The sequence below is a fragment of the Balaenoptera borealis genome (assembly GCF_965194805.1).
Source record: "Balaenoptera borealis genome assembly, chromosome: 17".
Lineage (NCBI taxonomy): Eukaryota > Metazoa > Chordata > Mammalia > Artiodactyla > Balaenopteridae > Balaenoptera > Balaenoptera borealis.
Window position 1 is genome coordinate 6,832,765 of NC_138876.1, and position 17,587 is coordinate 6,850,351.

A 17,587-nucleotide genomic window follows, 5' to 3' on the forward strand; every position below is an offset into this window, starting at 1 on the left:
CCTTAGGCAAGCTCCTGGGGCCACAGGGCTCCTCCACCCAGCTCAGGTGACTCCCCCAGCCCAGGTGACTCCCCCAGCCCAGGTGACTCCCCCAGCCCAGGCTCCTGCAGGGCGCAGGGGCCAGCAGCTTCCCTGGCACCCCCCTCAGGGTGAGCGCAGAGTGCCTGGTGAGACACCTCCCTGTGAACAGCTTTCCGTGACTTCATAGAAAGCAGATTTCTTGCAAGTTCCAGTAAGTTCTGCCGGCCCAGCACCACAGCAACTTCTCTTGCCATTCAGAGGGTCGAAGACATGCCGTCCGTGTCCAGTGCAGTCTGGGCCTCGCTTAGTCGCCCTATCTCAGCCCGAGGGGCAATGGCTGCTCCTTACATCACCTCTTGCTACATCCTTTTACGGTTCTCTTGCCCTCCTCAGGCCAATCCTTCATCACTCTAATCCCTCGTTACAATGAAGGCTTCTTTCCATCAAACTTGCCCTGTTCTGTGCACTGGGTTCTTTCTCTCCTGACTGTATCCTGACCACTAGAACCTAAACTGATACAATTTATCAACATGATAAATCCCCTCTTTGCTTAAACTAATTTCTTTCTTTTTTGAATTCACCTGTACTTGATTTATTTATACTTCTGTGACCATGGCAGTATACGTATATGTACTGTACAATATATGTATGAATATATGGATATATGGATATAGTATACATACATATATAGTATATATGTAACATTGTATATTATATGAAATGTTTTATATTATGTATATTTTAGATATAATTGACATACCACATTATATTTGTTTCAGGTACCTGACATGATAATTCAGTATTTGTCTATATTGTGAAATGGTCACTGCAATCAGTCAACATCCATCACCACACATAGTTACAAAGTATTTTCCTTGCAATGAAAACTTTTAACATCTACTCTCTTAGCAACTCTCAAATATACAATAGAGCATCATTAACTACAGTTACCATGCTGTACCTGACATCCTATGACTTGTTTATTTTATAACTGGAAGTCTGTGCCTTTTGACCCTCTTCACCCATCTCCCACCCTCACCCGCTTTACTTCTGTCCCTTGCAGCTGAGAGTCCAGCCCGATGCACAAGCAAAGAAAGGATAGAAAGTGTGTTGATGTTGCTGATTCCCAGCTGCCATGATGGCTCAGGGAGTATCCTGACTCCCCCAGAGATGCCTAAGCTGAACTCTGAAGGGCCCACGCCCACCTGTGTTCCTGTCTACAGCATGAGGCCAGGGCCACTGGAGCCAAGCTGAAAGACCGGTTGCTCAAAAACACTATCCCAGAGCGCTCGGTTAGAAGTCCTTCCCCACCCAGAACCTCCGTGATCTCTCTTAGGACACCCAGCCCTTCCGAGCTCACATCACAGCCACGTGCTGACCCCCTTCCCCCCCCCCCCCGCCCGCCGCCCCCGTCCATCAGGCTGAATGGAGAGGACTCTGAGGAGCCACAGAGGAAGGAGCCACAAGGTGGAAGGAGCCTGGGTCCCCGCCCTGCCACAGCCTGCATCACCAAGGGGAGGGGCTGGGGGTGAGCGAGAAACATGCCTCGTGTTAAACAACTGAGATTTCAGGATTCCTCTTCCATAGCACCTGCCTCATCTCCCTTAATCATATACCTTTATGTCTCCCCTGAACTATGAGATACTCAAAAGAGTCTGTGTCTTACTCATCACTGGATACCCAACCCCTGGCTGCCGTATGCGCTCAGGAAATGTTCTTTTGGGACATCCCAGGTATCTGCCTTGTTCTCAGTCTTTTGAAATTTAAATGAAATTACTCTGAGTCCCACAACCAGGGCAATCTCCCCAAGAATTTGGGAGAAGAGGCAAGACAGAGAAATAGAAGAAGGGCAGCTTCTATTTTCTTCTTGTCCCTGTTTTAAATCCTCTTGCCCCAGATATAACCCTAGACCCTTCCTCTTGACTTGTACAAAGAAGTGTACTTGCAGAAGGCGTGGGGCTTTCTTGCAGAATGTTTGAATATGTGAGGAGAGAAGACAGGAGTGATTGCACCAGCACAATGCAAATGACTTAGATTAATTATTCCTAAAAATGGCTTGGGAGGATGACGTTAATGGGGATGAGGTGGAGTGAGGCCCTGCAAAAATCCGCTCCTCCATAAACGCAACGATCTGGGAAACAGCTGTTTCAGAAAAAAAGGCTAAGTCCGTTCTTTTGAAAAAAAGTGAGCCATGTGGCATCTTCACTTGCTGTGTTCCCATCCTTCCTCTCCAGCTTCACAACTGGCTTGAAAACCACGGCCCCAAGTCACAGTGGAAACCAGCAGCCTGTGGAGGGGGGCAGGGTGGGACTGAAGCCCCTCCAAAGCCCCCTTCTCCAAGCATGGTCACTCTGGGACCTGTCTGGAGGTTGGCTGGAACTCTCCACTTTCACGGCCTATCTTTATTTGACCTGACTCAGAGCTCACCAAGTGGGAAGAGACTTTTTCCTGGGACATTTCTAGGAAACACTTCATGGCAAATGTCCCAAGTGACAGCTGCCCAAGGAGGGCTGGGGAAGCAACCAGCTGACAAAACAGGGGAGTGAGATGTTCATAGGTGGCTTCGGAAAGTTCTGACACAGCTCCTAGGAACCTAGAATGTCACACGCGCGCACAGGGCTGTGCTCAGGAAAGCCCCGGGAAGGCCCTGAGCACACGCCTCCGGCTGCCCTCGTGCTTTTGTGCAAGCAGGAAGTGAAGGCCTAGGCAGAGTTGTTACCTGTGTGAATGGGTGTTGAAGGCAGGCACCAGCACACACACACACACACAAAGCCCTTTGGCATAGTCTCGGCGGCTTACTGGACCCGGCCTTTCAGGAAATAACTGTCCAGTTATGAGGACACAACTAAGCTAAGCAAACAGAGACTTCAATAGCCACAAAAAACAGACAGAATAGATGACAACAGCCAAGCCAGGCTAAGAGCATCAGGCCAGCTCCTGGATGTCAGGGACCACTTTTCTCTTTCCCAATGTCATCTAATAGCCAGCCTGTGTTCAGTTAACCACAAATGTCTCCAAATGCGTTTTTCCAGTCTATATATTCAAATCTCCCGTTCGGTTGGATGGATGCCTCTCTGGGCTGACTGTATCTCATGATGCCAGGCCATGTTCTAGGACTTTACAGGTATTATCAAATGTCATCTTCGCAGCAGACCGAGAAGGCAGTCATTATTCTATTGTAATCCCACGAGCCAGTCCCATTCTGGGCAATAGCAGAGCGGCTCTTAACCACATCACATGCAGAAACTCAGCTAACGCTCACAGAGCTGTCTATGCAAGAGGTACTATCATCTCCACTGGACAGAGGAACAAACTGAGGTGCAGAAAGGTTAATCACTCAGGTCTCCTAAGCACTCAGTACATTAGCTGGCCCTGCATCAGGAGCAGTCGCGACAATTGCTTCTTCTCCAGCAAAGCTCAGCAAAGGAAAAAGGTCAGAATAGAAACGTATGTCCCTGGACACTACCATATATAAAACAGATAAATGACAAAGACCTACTGTATTGCACAGGGAACTATGGTCAATATCTTGTAATAACCTATAATGGAAAAAAATCTGAAAAAGAACACATATATATGTATATAATGCTCTCTATATAACTGAATTACTTTGCTGTACACCTGAAACTAACACAGCATTGCCAATCAACTTTACTTCAATTTAAAAATTTTTTAATTAAACACAGGGAAAAAAAGAACTGTATGTCCCTTTTTGCGTCTCACACAAATTGTGTCTCACACACCCCTCTTGCAGGTACAAGTGGCCACATTTGGTTTGGTTCTAATTAATGTTCTTCCCCTCTATCAAACACAGAGGGACTCAGTCTGATTCTCCACCTTCCAGAAGCTCCTGGTGTGCCTGGGAAGACAGGGGAACTCGAATTCAAGGCAGATGTTCAAACGCCCAGCATATAATAATAGTTTCTCAAAAGATAAGTGAAAAATGCGTGGATGAGTAATAAGGACTGAGTAGGCAGAAATTATTTGCGGATGGAAATATAGGAGAACATCATGGAAGAGACAACATTTGCCAGGTCTGCGAATGGTAGGTACACGGGGTGAAGCACAATAAATAGGTTGGTTACTTAGTAAACAGTAGAGAACAATGGAGCGTTTTGTTTGGGATCTGCGGGATTGTCATTTCACTTTGAGCCACCGGAGGGCACGATAACATGCATTGGGATTTAGGGGAAGAAAGTTGGTTTTGGTTTTGGTTTTGGTTTTTCCCTACCAGGCCCAGTTGTCAGCAAGGTCTTGTAAGTTTCTAGCTGCTGGGAACTTGGCTACTTCTGAGCGTGGCTAATGTCCCTACCCATGAAAGGGTGTTGACTGAAATGTGAGGCTGTAACATTTGTAAGGAGAGATGACAGAGGATTTTTTTCCAAGTTTGACCTCGTCATGCTCCCTTCCTTCCCCCGACGCTCCTAGTAAGAGGGTCCAGAACACGCAGGCCAAGCACCCTGTTCCCTCTGCCCAGATTTCCCCCCAACCCTTTCTCCTCCTCATCTTCGAGGACCACCTTCTCTCTGAGTCCCCATAACCAGACAAACTTAGTGGTTCCGTTAATATTTATTCCATTGGATTGTATTCGTGTTATTTTAATTAAGATTTCTTAACAGTCAGAAAATTACTTATTTTCTAATATGTCTCAGGTGCATCTCGTAAAAGACCAGAGGATCATTTACTTTTGTCCTGTACCCTTCGGGGAAGCTGACTTTCAACCTCTGCTGACCAGTGCTGGGCCAATACTTTCCTTGTGTCCCCATAGCAGCAACTGCTGGAGGCCGGGGATGTACCCCAGCCCACTTTGTATCATCGGCGCCCAAGGACGCTTGCTGGATGAAGAACAAGAGGATGAATGGAATAGCTGTTCTCATTCCATGACCGCAGCTCTAACCATCAGGCCACGCTACTGGCGTCTGAGGCTGACACGTGCACCACAGCAGAGGGGCTGGTGTCAGCAAAATGGCAGCATTTCATGCGATCCTGTCCCTCCCGCTCTCACAGCCTCCGTGGCTCTCTAACGCACTTAAATGAAAGCGTAGCGCCTCACCGTGACCTACGAAGACCTGCATCCCAGCCTCCTCCCCTACCTTCTCTCTGCCACACTCCTCACCTGCCACGCTCCCGCGACACAGCCTGTGTCCACACACACCCATCCTGCCCTCACAGTGGGGCCCTGAGCCACCCAGCTGCCTCTCCCTGGAACACCCCTCCCCTGATCACCCCATGGCTAGCTCCATTTCGACATTAAGATCTCAGTTTCAGTGTCACTTCTCTGAGAGGCCTCATCTGGTCATCCAACTCGAAACAGACACCCATCACTCTTGAACACGTGAGCCAGTTGCAATGCTCTCTGTAGCGTTCACCCGGGTTTCTATATGTTGATTCGTTTATTGTCTGATTCCCCAAGTAGATGGCAAGATCCAGAAGGCCAGGTGTATCCCCAGTGCCCAGCACAGAGCCCGGCTCAGAGCAAGCTCCTATGTGCCAGGCAGATGCTTCTGAGATGAAGACCACAACTGCCCGCGGACCAGACCCTCTGCTTTCCCAGCCTGCACCCTGCTGACTCCAGACTCTGCCCTTCGGCCACAGTGAGGTGAGTCACACAGAGGAAGAAGGCCAGGGTTCAAGAAGAAGTGAGTCTGCTGACACAGAAAACAAACTCATGGTTACCAAAGGGGAAAGGGGGTGGGGGGACAAATTAGGAGTCTGGGATTAACATATACACACTGCTATGCATAAAATAGATAACCAGCAAGGACCTACTGTATAGCACAGGGGGCTATACTCAGTATTATGTAGAACCCTATAAGGGAAAAGAATCTGAAAAAGTTACACACACACATATATATGTTTGCATAACTGAATCGCTGTGCTATGCACCTGAAACTTAAGTGATATTGTAAATCAGCTATACTTCAATTTATAAATTTTTAAAAAAAGGGCTTCCCTGGTGGCACAGTGGTTAAGAATCCACCTGCCAGTGCAGGGGACAAGGGTTCAAGCCCTGGTCCGGGAAGATCCCACATGCCACGGAGCAACGAAGCTCGTGTGCCACAACTTCTGAGCCTGCGCTCTAGAGCCTGTGAGCCACAACTACTGAGCCCTCGTGCTGCAACTACTGAAGTCCACGCACCTAGAGCCTGTGCTCTGCAACAAGAGAAGCCACCACAATGAGAAGCCCGCGCACCGCAACGAAGACCCAACACAGCCGTAAATAAATAAATAAATAAATTTATTTTTAAAAAAAGAAGTGAGTCTGGAGAAAAGTACAACAAGCCAACCAAACAGGGATCTGGGATTTAAGAGCCAGCAAATGCACCACTTAAAGCGCTCGGAGTTGCCCGGATTTCCCAAGGTGAGCAAGAGACAGAAACAAGCAGTAGTCAGGAACATAAGCATGGGTTCTAGAGAGCATGGATTCGATTCCAGCTCCTCTGCTTACTAGAGATGACCTTGGACAAGTTACTTCACTGCCCTGTGCCTCCGTTTTCTCATCTGTAAAATGGAGATGATAATCATAATATCTGCATCGCAAGGTTTTGGTGAACTTAAATTACTTAATGCTTTTAAAGCAACGACATACAGCAAGCATGTTAGCTGTTATTATTAGGCATACTTGCTCTCTTATATCAAGAGGGCTTTTTTGTGTATGTCTCCCTAGCAAAGCTGTCAACTCAGAGAGGGCAGCGGGGGTGACGGTGCCCCCTTCTTCCCGGCTACCTGGCACTTTCCATCCCATGAGGATAAGTGAGGTCTCTCTGGGCTCCAATGAAAACCAAGGGTTTTTGGATTCAGGGGCCTGCCAATCCAGCTGAAGGCGCTGGGTTCTGCTTACACACGCTTCTGTTTCCTCTCCTCTTCGTTTCCTTAGCTTTAACAAGCCGTTTGCAAGTCCCCTGTTTTCCAAAAGGAGCCGCTTCACAAGAGTGGGCTGGACCCATATGCAGGAGACGCAGCTCTGCGAGAACATTAAAATAGATGCCTTTCCTTTTAGGTTACTTCTGCTTCCCCACCCCCTCGTGAGCAGCAACACTCCATCGCGAGGCCCCCCCCGGAAAAGCTCTCTCCGGGAGGAATGTAATGGATGTCCCGCGGAATTGCCAACACTGCAGCCGATTTCCAAGGCGAATTGCCCTCTAGCCATCAAAGCAGCCCTGAGCCAGACGTGCATTTGCGAGGAAGACCCCGAGCCAGCCTCTCCCAAGGGTCTTCCCAGAGGCAGCAAAAAGAAAGCTGCTGCTGGAACAAAATAAAATGAGAGAAACAAGGAAGGACATGAAAGCCACTGGAATCAACAGATATACCCCCACGTAGGCCCCTTGCCACCTTCACCAAACCCAGGGCCACACAGCGTCTTGCAGTCCCGGCAAATGAGCTTTCCAGCCACCTCCTCCCAAGGGGGGCAAAAGGAGTGGAGGTCTGGGTCGGAGCTTGGAAGGCTGTGCAGCCAGAGCTGCGTGGGTGGCTGTCCTCAGGGCCAGGCTCCTTCCTGCAGGGAAGACCCATCGGGCCGCTCTGCCCTCCCCTCTCATCCATCAGTTCCACGCCGGCCAGGCAGGCAAGGCACACGTCCCTCTGGGGAGGCTAATAATGAAGAACAAGGCCACTAAACCCGTTCCTACGGGATCCACGCAGGCATTTCCTCTGGGGTGACGGAGCCCAGCTCTTCTTGAACGGAGCAGACAGCCGGAGGGGAGGCAGCACCTGAGCTCGCCCCCAAGGAGCTGTCTGATCTCCAGGAGCGCTGAGGATACTGCACTGAACCTTCCAACCTTGCGTTCTCACTGAGCCCCGTGGCCCTGTACCTCTGCATTTACAGGTGACCAAGCTGAGGCTCAGAGAAGCTGGGGAAAGCGCCCAAGGTCACAGGCATAGGGAGTGGCGGGACCCGGGTTGCAAGCCAGGTCCTCAGGAACCTGCCACCTCCCGTGCTCTGGCCGCTGCCTCCGAGCCTGGATTCCTGTCTGTGCAGCGGGGGGAACAGCAAGGATGCAGGTAACACAGGGGAGCACCTGACACAGGTCCCCCCCCGGTGAGTTCCCCAGCCGCACGGGAAGACAGACACTTCTGCCTGGGCCAGCCCCTCCCCCGCTGGTCACCGGCCAGAGTGTGTCCTCCCTGGAGAAGGCGCCCCTCACTCATCTCTGTGTTCCTTCTGCCCCACTCAGGGCTCGGGCGTGATGGTCACACAATCGGTGCCTCTGGGGCTGAACTGAATTCGCTGGGCCTACCGTAAGTGGGGAAGGTGGGAAGGACGAGATCTCTGCTGAGGCGCATGATAATAATAAGACCCGGGTCTCCTCAAGCCCAGCTGCAGCACGAGACACGTTTCCTTTCTTTCCTTTGGGAAAGAGAGCAGCAATCTGGGGTTTGGCTGGAATCAGGGGCTTCTCCACTTACGTGCTTATTTGTATGGAAAATTTGGAGCAAAGCTGCAAGGCCCCAGCAAGCTACCTCTGGACTGACTTGAGAACACAAGTGACGGAATGACTTCCAGAGGTGAATACCCCCAATTGTAGATGATGAAAGCCAGGCGAGCGATTCCTACAGTCACCCAGCAAAACCCCTGGCAGACAAGGAGAGGAAGTCACGCTTCCCTCCCTCATGTACAGCCTCAGCTTCATTCAGGAAGCTCCTCGGGGCTCCTCATCCACGCCAGGCACCAGGCTAAGCGCCATGGGGAAAGCAGAGGCTGGGATACAGCTGGAAGGGCAATGCTGGAGCCTGGAGTCTGGGTGTGAATCCCAGCCCTGCCACTTTGTAGTTGCAGGACTTCGGGCACATCGCCCCAACCCTCAGGGCAAGTCCCCTCTTGGACCAAGTGAGTCAGGAGGCTTGGGGAGTGGCAGTCACATGTTCCATGTCATGTAGACCCACTGGAGCAGACCGTGATCAAACAACATCTGTTCTCAACTCTGTTCTGTACACCAGTCACATTCCTGGAGGCACAGGAGAAACCAAGAGGGTTTGCTGGCACTGATTTTATATCTATGAGCATTCCACCAAGAGATTTGTGTAGAAAAAGGAGACCCTCAGCTATGCAGGATGGCGGGCTCCGAGGCTGCTTTCTCTGACCATTTGTCGGTTGCCTACTCTTCGTTTGGGAAAACCACACCTGGTTCAGGGTAAATATATCTGGCTCAGGTTACCTAAGGGAGTTCTTTCACTCAGAAATCCTTAAGACAAAAATAATAGTAATAATAATTGAGAATAACAGAACACACAGTGTGATGAACTGTATACAGTTTGTAAAACAGTTAACATACAGAAAGTGTTCAGAAGTTGATAGGCAGCACTTTGCAAATAACAGAATGTGTGTGGGGTTCACTCCAGCCCCTTCTCCCTACGGAATGGTAAAAGCCCCAGCTGAGCATGAAGACGAGAACGCTTGCCGTCCTGCTTCTGCCCAGCTCCTCTTCTCATGAGGCGTGACCAGATGGATTGTTCTCCAAGGGATGGAGCTTCTCTAGAACAGCACTGCGGTGGGGTATGCGTGATAGAGACACCCACATGGGGTGTAAATCCAGATCATTTGAGGTTGTTTGGTCCAGCTTGAACCACAGTTATCTCATCTATAAAATGGGCGTAAGCATACCTAGCTCACAGGGCTGTAGAGAGAATTCTAGGAAATATACCAAAAGCACTCCACACATAGACGTTCTCAAAATATGGAAATTAATCTTACAGTCTGTCAGTGGAGAGGCCTTCCAGGAGCAGAGTCTTCTTAGCTTTGCAGAGTCAGAAATCTGATTTTGTCAGCCCATGGAGAGTTTAAACCACATACCCTGAAACGGAAACATAAATCAAAATGCCAATTTATTCATTTACGTTGAGAAATCACTGCCACGGTGTATTAGTTTCCTCTTGCTGCTGTAACAAATCACCACAAATTTAGTGGCTTAAAACAACAGAAATTTATTATCCTACAGTTCAATAGGCCAGAAGTCTGGCACCCGTCTCACTGGGCTAAAATCAAACTGTCAGAAGGCTGCGTCCCCGTGGAGGCTCTAAGAACCTGTCCCCGTGCCTTTTCCAGCTCCTAGAGGTGGCTGCATTCCTTGGCTTGCTGCCCTCTTCCTCCATCTGCAAAGCCAGAAACACTGGCTGAATCCTTCTCACAACTCATCGCTCTGACCTCCCGCTGCTGCCACTGCTTCCCTCTTCCACTTTTAAGGACCCTCGTGATTACATGCAGCCCACCCAGATAATCCAGGATAACCTCCCTATTCTAAGATCAGCTGATTAGCAACCTTAATGCCATCTGCAACCTTAATTGGCATTTGCCATTTAACATAACATAGTCACAGGTTCTAAGAATTAGGACACCGACATCTTTGGGGGTGGAGACATTATTCTGCCTACCACACATGGGAACAAGAATACTCGAGTTCATATAACGAATACGTTATTTCCCTGTAGACAGGTCTACCCAACAGGCTTGGTGAGCATGAAACTGGAACCACAATGGCGTCAGACTTAACACAGTCCAGGGTGTCCACCTCCACCATGGACATGGCTGAACCAATGGACGCAGGTATGACTCCTTCCCTGATGAGAGCTGGGCTGGTCCTGACAATATTTGCCTCTATGACTCCCTTTTCCATTCCTCCAAGGCTGAGTAACCACCAACACCACCACCAGTAGCTAAAGCTGCCTACTTATGGACACGCTTTTTCTTTAGGGGATGATACTGAGGTCTTAGGTGACCTGGATGTCTTCATGCTTAAATGGCCACATTTGGCATCTCTGTTGTAATCCATTATGGGCAGGATTTAGAGTTGAATACTCTAAGTGTAAACTTATCTCCAAGTTCTTAGGGAACCTCTATGTCCCCCAAGTGCTCAGGACAAAAGGAACCCAATCCTCTGGGTGCTCAGAAAGGCCTTCTTAGTGTCAGCAGCACAGTGATGTACTGGAGAGTAAATCAGATGTAGCTCCAGATGTGAGACATCCCATCCCAAGACCTTCAAGAGAGGCTCAGGGCTTCAGAGGATAAAGGGGTCTGTAAGATGGAGGGAGTTGAAAAGAGGATCCAGAGCTGTGGCTTGGCTGTTTCAACACTAACTGAATCATTTGACTGTGGAAGGCTTTGTACTGTGACCCATTTTCATCATGCCCAGACTTGATTGTGGGCAATTTTCCCTTAATTTTAAATACTAACCCAAAGGGAAAAGAACAAGTTGTTTGTTCTTATGATCACACAGTAGGTATGAAACCATATGCTGTTTTTCAAGTTGCCAAGATTCTTAATTATGTTCTTTATGTTCTGCATAATGATGAGTATGTATTGGGTGGTCTTTTAGGATCCCTGGGGTGGGTGTTATCTTTCATCAGGTACCAACAACAGCTGACATTTACCGGGTGCTTTCTTCTTGCCAGGCACCGCGCTCAGCATCTTCCTTGTATCCCATCACTCAACCCTCACAGTAATGCTAGGAGTTAGGTCCTATTATTATCTTGATTTTTGCAAAGGAGGCAGCTGCAGCTTGGAGAGCTTAGGTAGCATTGCCAAGATCGTACCGCTGCATCACACAGCTAGAGCCCAGATTTGAACCCAGCTAGGCTCCCATCAGAGCCTATGAGTGTAAGGGCTCGGCAGCTTCCATGCCTTGTTTACCCTTGACAGGAGGATTTGTATTGCAAGCAGATGAGACAGTAATCATAATCTTAAATTGTGGGAAAATACGCATAATATAAAATTTACCGTCTTAACCGTTTCAAGTGTATGGTTTAGTGCTACTAAGTACATTCACACTGTTGTGCAACCATCACCACCATCCATCTCCAGAACTCTTTTCATCTCCCAGAACTGAAACTCTGTGCCCATTAAACACTAACTCCCCTCCCCCTCCCTGCCCTCCAGCCCCAGGCAACCACCATTCTGCATTCTCTCTCTGTGAATCTGACTATTCTGGATACCTCATACAAATGGAATCATACAGTGTCCTCCTGTGACTGGCTTATTTTACTTAGCATAATGTCCTCAAGGTTCATCCATGTTGTAGCATGTGTCAGAATACTTGAGTCTGTGTAGCCAGAATTTAACATGTGTCAGAATGCCCTTCCTTTTTAAGGCTGAATATCCACTGTATGTATATATATATATATGTATATATATAATATATACATACCTCATTTTGTTTATCTACTCATCCATCGACAAACACTTGGGTTGTTTTCACCTTTTAGCTATTGTAAATAATGCTGCTCTGAAATGGGTGTACAAATATCTCTTTGAGATCCTGCTTTCAATTCTTTTTGGTACAAACCTAGAAGTGGAATTGCGGGATTATATGGTAATTCTATGTTTAATTTTTGAGCAATTGCCACACTGTTTTATCTATAAACTGCACCATTTTATATTCCCACCAACAGTGCACAAGGGCTCTAATTTCTTCACGTCCTTGCCAATACTTATTATTTTCTGGGGTTTTTTTTAATAGTAGCCATCCTATTGGGTGTGAGATGGTATCTCAATGTATTGATGTACATTTTCGTAATGATTAGTGATGTTGAGCATCTTTTCATGTGCTTGTTGGCCATTAGTAATCATAACCTTAATATCCTTACCCACATCAATAATGAAAATACTGAATAGACCCAAGCTCTCCTGCAGGGCTGTTTTGAGGATTAAATGAGAAAACAGACATGGAAAAACTAACATGGCACCTGGCAAAGAGTGGGTATGCAGCAAATGGTAATTCTGTATCGGTTAGCATTGACACAATAGTGCTACATAACAAATCACCTAAGCTCAGCAGCTGAAACAACAACCATTTATTACTGCTCATGAATTTATGGACCAGATTATGGTTCTGGTCTTGACTGGGCTTATTCATGCATCTACAGTCAGCTGCAGGTTGGACAGGCAACTCTGTGGATTTTGGCTGGGCTCTTTCACATGTTTGGAGTTGGACTGGTTCTAAATTGGTCTAAGCTCTGATTGGGATGCCTCAGAGCTTCTTTACATGTCTCTTCCTTCCTTCCAGGAGATTAGGCAGGCATGGCCTCACAGTAATGCCAGGGGCCCAGCAGAAACATGAAAGCACATTTCCAAGCTTCTGCTTGGGTCAAGTTTGCTACTGTCCCTCTGGTCAAAACAATCATGGTAGACAGAGTTCTAAGATGAGCCCCAGTAAGTCACACCCATGTATAACCCCCTACTCCTGGATACAGATGGCACCTGTGCCTTGTTTCTGGTCAATAGAATATGGCATAGGTGGGACTGTCACTCACATGATTTCCAGTGAGTGATTTCCTGCTAACAGACTACCTGTTAGCAGACTGGCATTAGAGTTTCTCCCTCTGGCCTTGAAGAAGTGAGCTGTCATGTTGCGCCACATGGAAAGGAACCATGAGTGACCTCTAGATGCTGAGAGTAGCCTCCAGCTGACAGCCAGCAGGAAAACAGACATCAGTCCTACAGCTGCAAGGAACTGGATTCTGCCAATAGCCTTCCGAACGTGGAAGAGGAATCTGAGCTATAGAAAGGAAGACAGCCCAGCTGATACCTTGATTGCAGCCTTGTGAAACTTTAAGGACCCACCAAGCCATGCCCAGATCCTTGACCCACAGAAACTTGGAGATAATAAATGTATGTTGTTTTAGGCTGCTAAGGTTGTAGAAATTGGTCATCCAAGATAGGAATCTAATACAACAAGTTGCATGGCCAGTCCCAGAGCCAGCATGCAGAGCACTTCCAAAGGGTGGGATACAGAGCGACGTGGACAACTGGGAGGATGAACACATGCCATCCATCACCCTCTCCAGCACCGACGAGGCTGGCCAATGCTGGCAGCACCTTGTCAAAGTAACACTGCGCCACCATGACTGCACGCTCTACAAACTTGGATCAGCCTTGCCTTTTCTTATTTTTTAGAGATCATATAACCTGACTATGCCGGCAACTGCAGATGCAAAAAAAGGAGGACTTTGGAAGTAGGATCAGTGTACTGGATGAGAACAAGAATTCTGGAGCCAGGTATCATGGGGTCAAGTCCCAGCTCTCATACCTATCAGCTGTGTGACCCTGGACAAGTTACTTAACCTCTCTGTGCCTTCATGACATCAGTGAAAAAGATAACAGTCCTATCTTAGGGTTGTTTTGGAAATTATGTAAGTTAGTATACATGAAGCACTCAGAACAGTGCCTGGGATCTTGTAAATACCGTGTAAGTGTTTGCCACGTTAGTCTGTTTTTAAATGGTCGATCAACATCATGATTACAGTCATTCCAACAGAATACCCTAAGGAGAAACTCTATTCCCTGATACTATGGATAAACACACATTTTCTTTATGTGCTCCAAAACTCCTATAAATACCAGACATATAGAAAAATGCACAACTAAAATACTCGCTGTAAAACATGCAACCAACATAATGTCACGTAGAGAGGAACAAGAGTTAAACTGGAAAGTACATCATTTTCACAGTAAATTCCTTTTAGAACTGTAAGCCTCATAGAATAATCCTATTTTATTGAGATGTCTTCTTCCTTTTGGAATTTATCATGGGCACTTACTAACAAATTCTAGTTCTTGCCTTTTTATTTCCAAGGAAGGTATTCCCTAACGCATAGGTTTTATGATGCTTGTAACAAAGTGCATAATAACCTCAACTTCACAAGTCAAGGTGGGAATCCTGGATTTTTCCCTTGTAACCAGGACAAGCAGCCAGGCTTTGGAAAGGAAGTGCCCTTCATGGCAGGGGATCTGAAGTCAAGTTACCACTTGACTTCTTACTACTTGACCCTACCACTTACTACTTGAGGGGCCTGAGCTGCCTGGGCCTCAGTTTCCCTGGTAACATGAACAAGCCCTGATTTACAAGAAAGAAATGAGGACCAGAGGAGGAAAAGGATGAAAAGGAGCTTTTTAAAACTATCCTTGAAATTAAGAAGTAGTACATCTCAGAGTCCCATCAGGAGACAGAAATTCTACCAGTCACTTGAACAGAGAGAAGCTGGTATAAAGAATCATCAATCAGGTACGAGAGAAATGAAAAGAAAAAAAAAGGGGACACTGGGAAATCACAGAGTCACAACTGCAGAAGCAGCCAGCAGCCCAGGACTGGGACACGGAAGGAGAGTCTGGTGTTACTAACGCTTCGAAGCTCCGAGGAGGGGCCCTGTGGAGCTGGAACACGGACATCTAAGGAAAGGGCTGCAGCTGGCTAGTGGGGGCCTTTCTTTGTCGTGGGCACACGGAAGTTGACCCTGGAGTGTGGAACCTGTCACCGCAACCCATGTGACTCCTGGGGTCAACTGTAGTGACAACTGGGAGGAGGAACAGACTGAAGGATACAGTGTTCCTGTGTCTTCATAGACGCCCTCTGGCACCTGCCATGGAAGAGCCTAACGCAGAGCCCGTGGTGGGGTAGAATTGTGGTTTCAGAGGCCCAGTCCCAGCATCTCAGAGCAGAGTAGAAAAGGCTGGGTTTAGGGCTGAGGGTTAGTGAGTTCACGCCCAGCATTAGAAGGTGGAGAAAAGGGCATGAAACCCATCGTCAGGGGCAGCCCCTTCTGAGTGGTGTGGAGCCCCAGCTGCTCCCTGCACCCCGATTTCACCTGTAAAACTGGACTGTTAGACAGGCTGTGGTTGCTTCATCTCTGATGCGGGAGTTTCTGAGTGTGGGACCTCTGTAGAGCCTTCAACGGGCTCCTCTTCTGGAAGGTGCCCTCCCTCGGTTGATTTTTCTTTGAGAGTAAGAGAAAGGTAGACAGACACATAACTGGGTTTCCTGGAGGCTGAGCTCGGATTAAGGGATCCAGAGGCTCCTTGCATCTCAAGGTCAAGGACGGATCGCAGGACTTCCAGGTGCTGGAATCACAGGTGGGGCCCATCAGCCTAGGGAGGATTCCTCGGTCCCGTGTGTAACCACCAGGCACTGCCAGGGGCTGATATCTCACGGCTGCGCCCCTGAGCCCACTGCCGAGCTGGTCCACATGGCCTTCTGTCCCTGGCTCCCGCTCACCACCATCCAGCCCACGGACCTCCTGCCTCAGCCTCAAGCTCCCCGAGCTCTCACCCACCTCAGACACTTGGCACCAGCCTCTGTCTGGATTGCCCTTTGCAGATCTTTGCATGCCTGGCTTGTAATTCAGATCCCGGCTCAAGTTTCTCTTTCTCCGAGAGATACCTGCCATGCCTTCCACCTCTCTCTCTCAGATACTCTTGAATTTGACCCTGCTTCACCTCCTTTACAGTATACGTCATTGTTTTTAACTTACTTGTTTCCTTTTATTTTCCCCACCTAGGATGCAGAAGCTGAGGGTGGCAACCTTTTCTATCCTGTTCTCGGATTCAACAGTTGCTAATCAAGGGAGGGGCAGCCAAGAAACCACCTGAGGCAAGATTAAAGGGACCAGAGGAGCTCATCAAGATTAGGACACGACCACCTGAGACAGGATTAAAGGCGAGCAGGCCCTGCACACCCCCTAACCTTTTCAGAGACCCCGCCCTTGAACCATTGTTATAAAACCCCTCATCAAATCCTCCAGGGGCTGGGACATGTAGTTTTTTGAGGCCCCCTTTGCCCGGCAAAGCAGTCAAGATATCCTTTTCTACCTCGCCCAAAACTCTGTCTCTGAGATTTGATTCAGCACTGGTGTAGAGAGGCAGAGCTTTTGACATTAAGGGCGCGGGGAGTGTAGGCTGTGCGGTCAGGTGGCTGGGATTCAGGTTCTGGCTCTGCCTCTTTCTGGCTGTGTACCTGGGCAGGTTGCATCATGGCTCTGTCCTCGGTTTCTTCAGTCATGAAGGGGGTATCTGAGAAATCCTTTCCTCAATGGGTTGTTAACTGAAATAATCTATGAGAAGCCTCTAGCACAGGACCCAGTGCAGTGAGTATTCAGTAGAGTACGAGTGACAGAGAGTAGCTAGAAATAGGAAAGATTAAGATGACCGCTGATCTTACCTGCAAAGTACAGGAGATGGACCAGAGGTGGGGTGAGGTGGGAAAGACAGGACCCTTCAGGGTGGATTAGGGCCGTCGTCTTCCTGTTACTGCCTTATAGACGCCCCATCCCAGGGTGTACTCCTGTCAGCATAGTTTCCTTTCCAGATCTCTCTTCCCCACTAGACTGTGATGTCCTTGTGGGCAGGGACTGTCTTATTCACCCCATGGAGGGAAAGAAGTGCTGTCACAGATGAAAGGGAGTCACCCATTCTTTGGCAGGGAGTAAAAATCAAAAGGGTGGTTGTTACAGAGCGAAAATCCTAAAGAGCCATCTCCAGCAAGCCTGCTCTCCTGTCCCAGGACTAGAGTGGTCTTTTCCCACTTGGCCTTGCCTCAGAGGGACCCCTGAGGTCAAGTGTCCAGTTTGGAGCCTTGAGATGGGTGTGGCTCTGTTCTCAGCCCGAACCGCCCCTACTCCCTCCCCTCTCAGCTCCCTTCATTGCGTCGTTTATTTACACACCTCCCCTCCTAGAGTTTAGACCCTGTTAAAAGCTATTAAGAAAACGTCATCCACCCTTGTAACTAGGCGATAAATAAAAATGAAACAAAAATCAGTACCGGAAAAAGAATACGTGCTGGTCCGTAATTCAATGTAAGGAAAA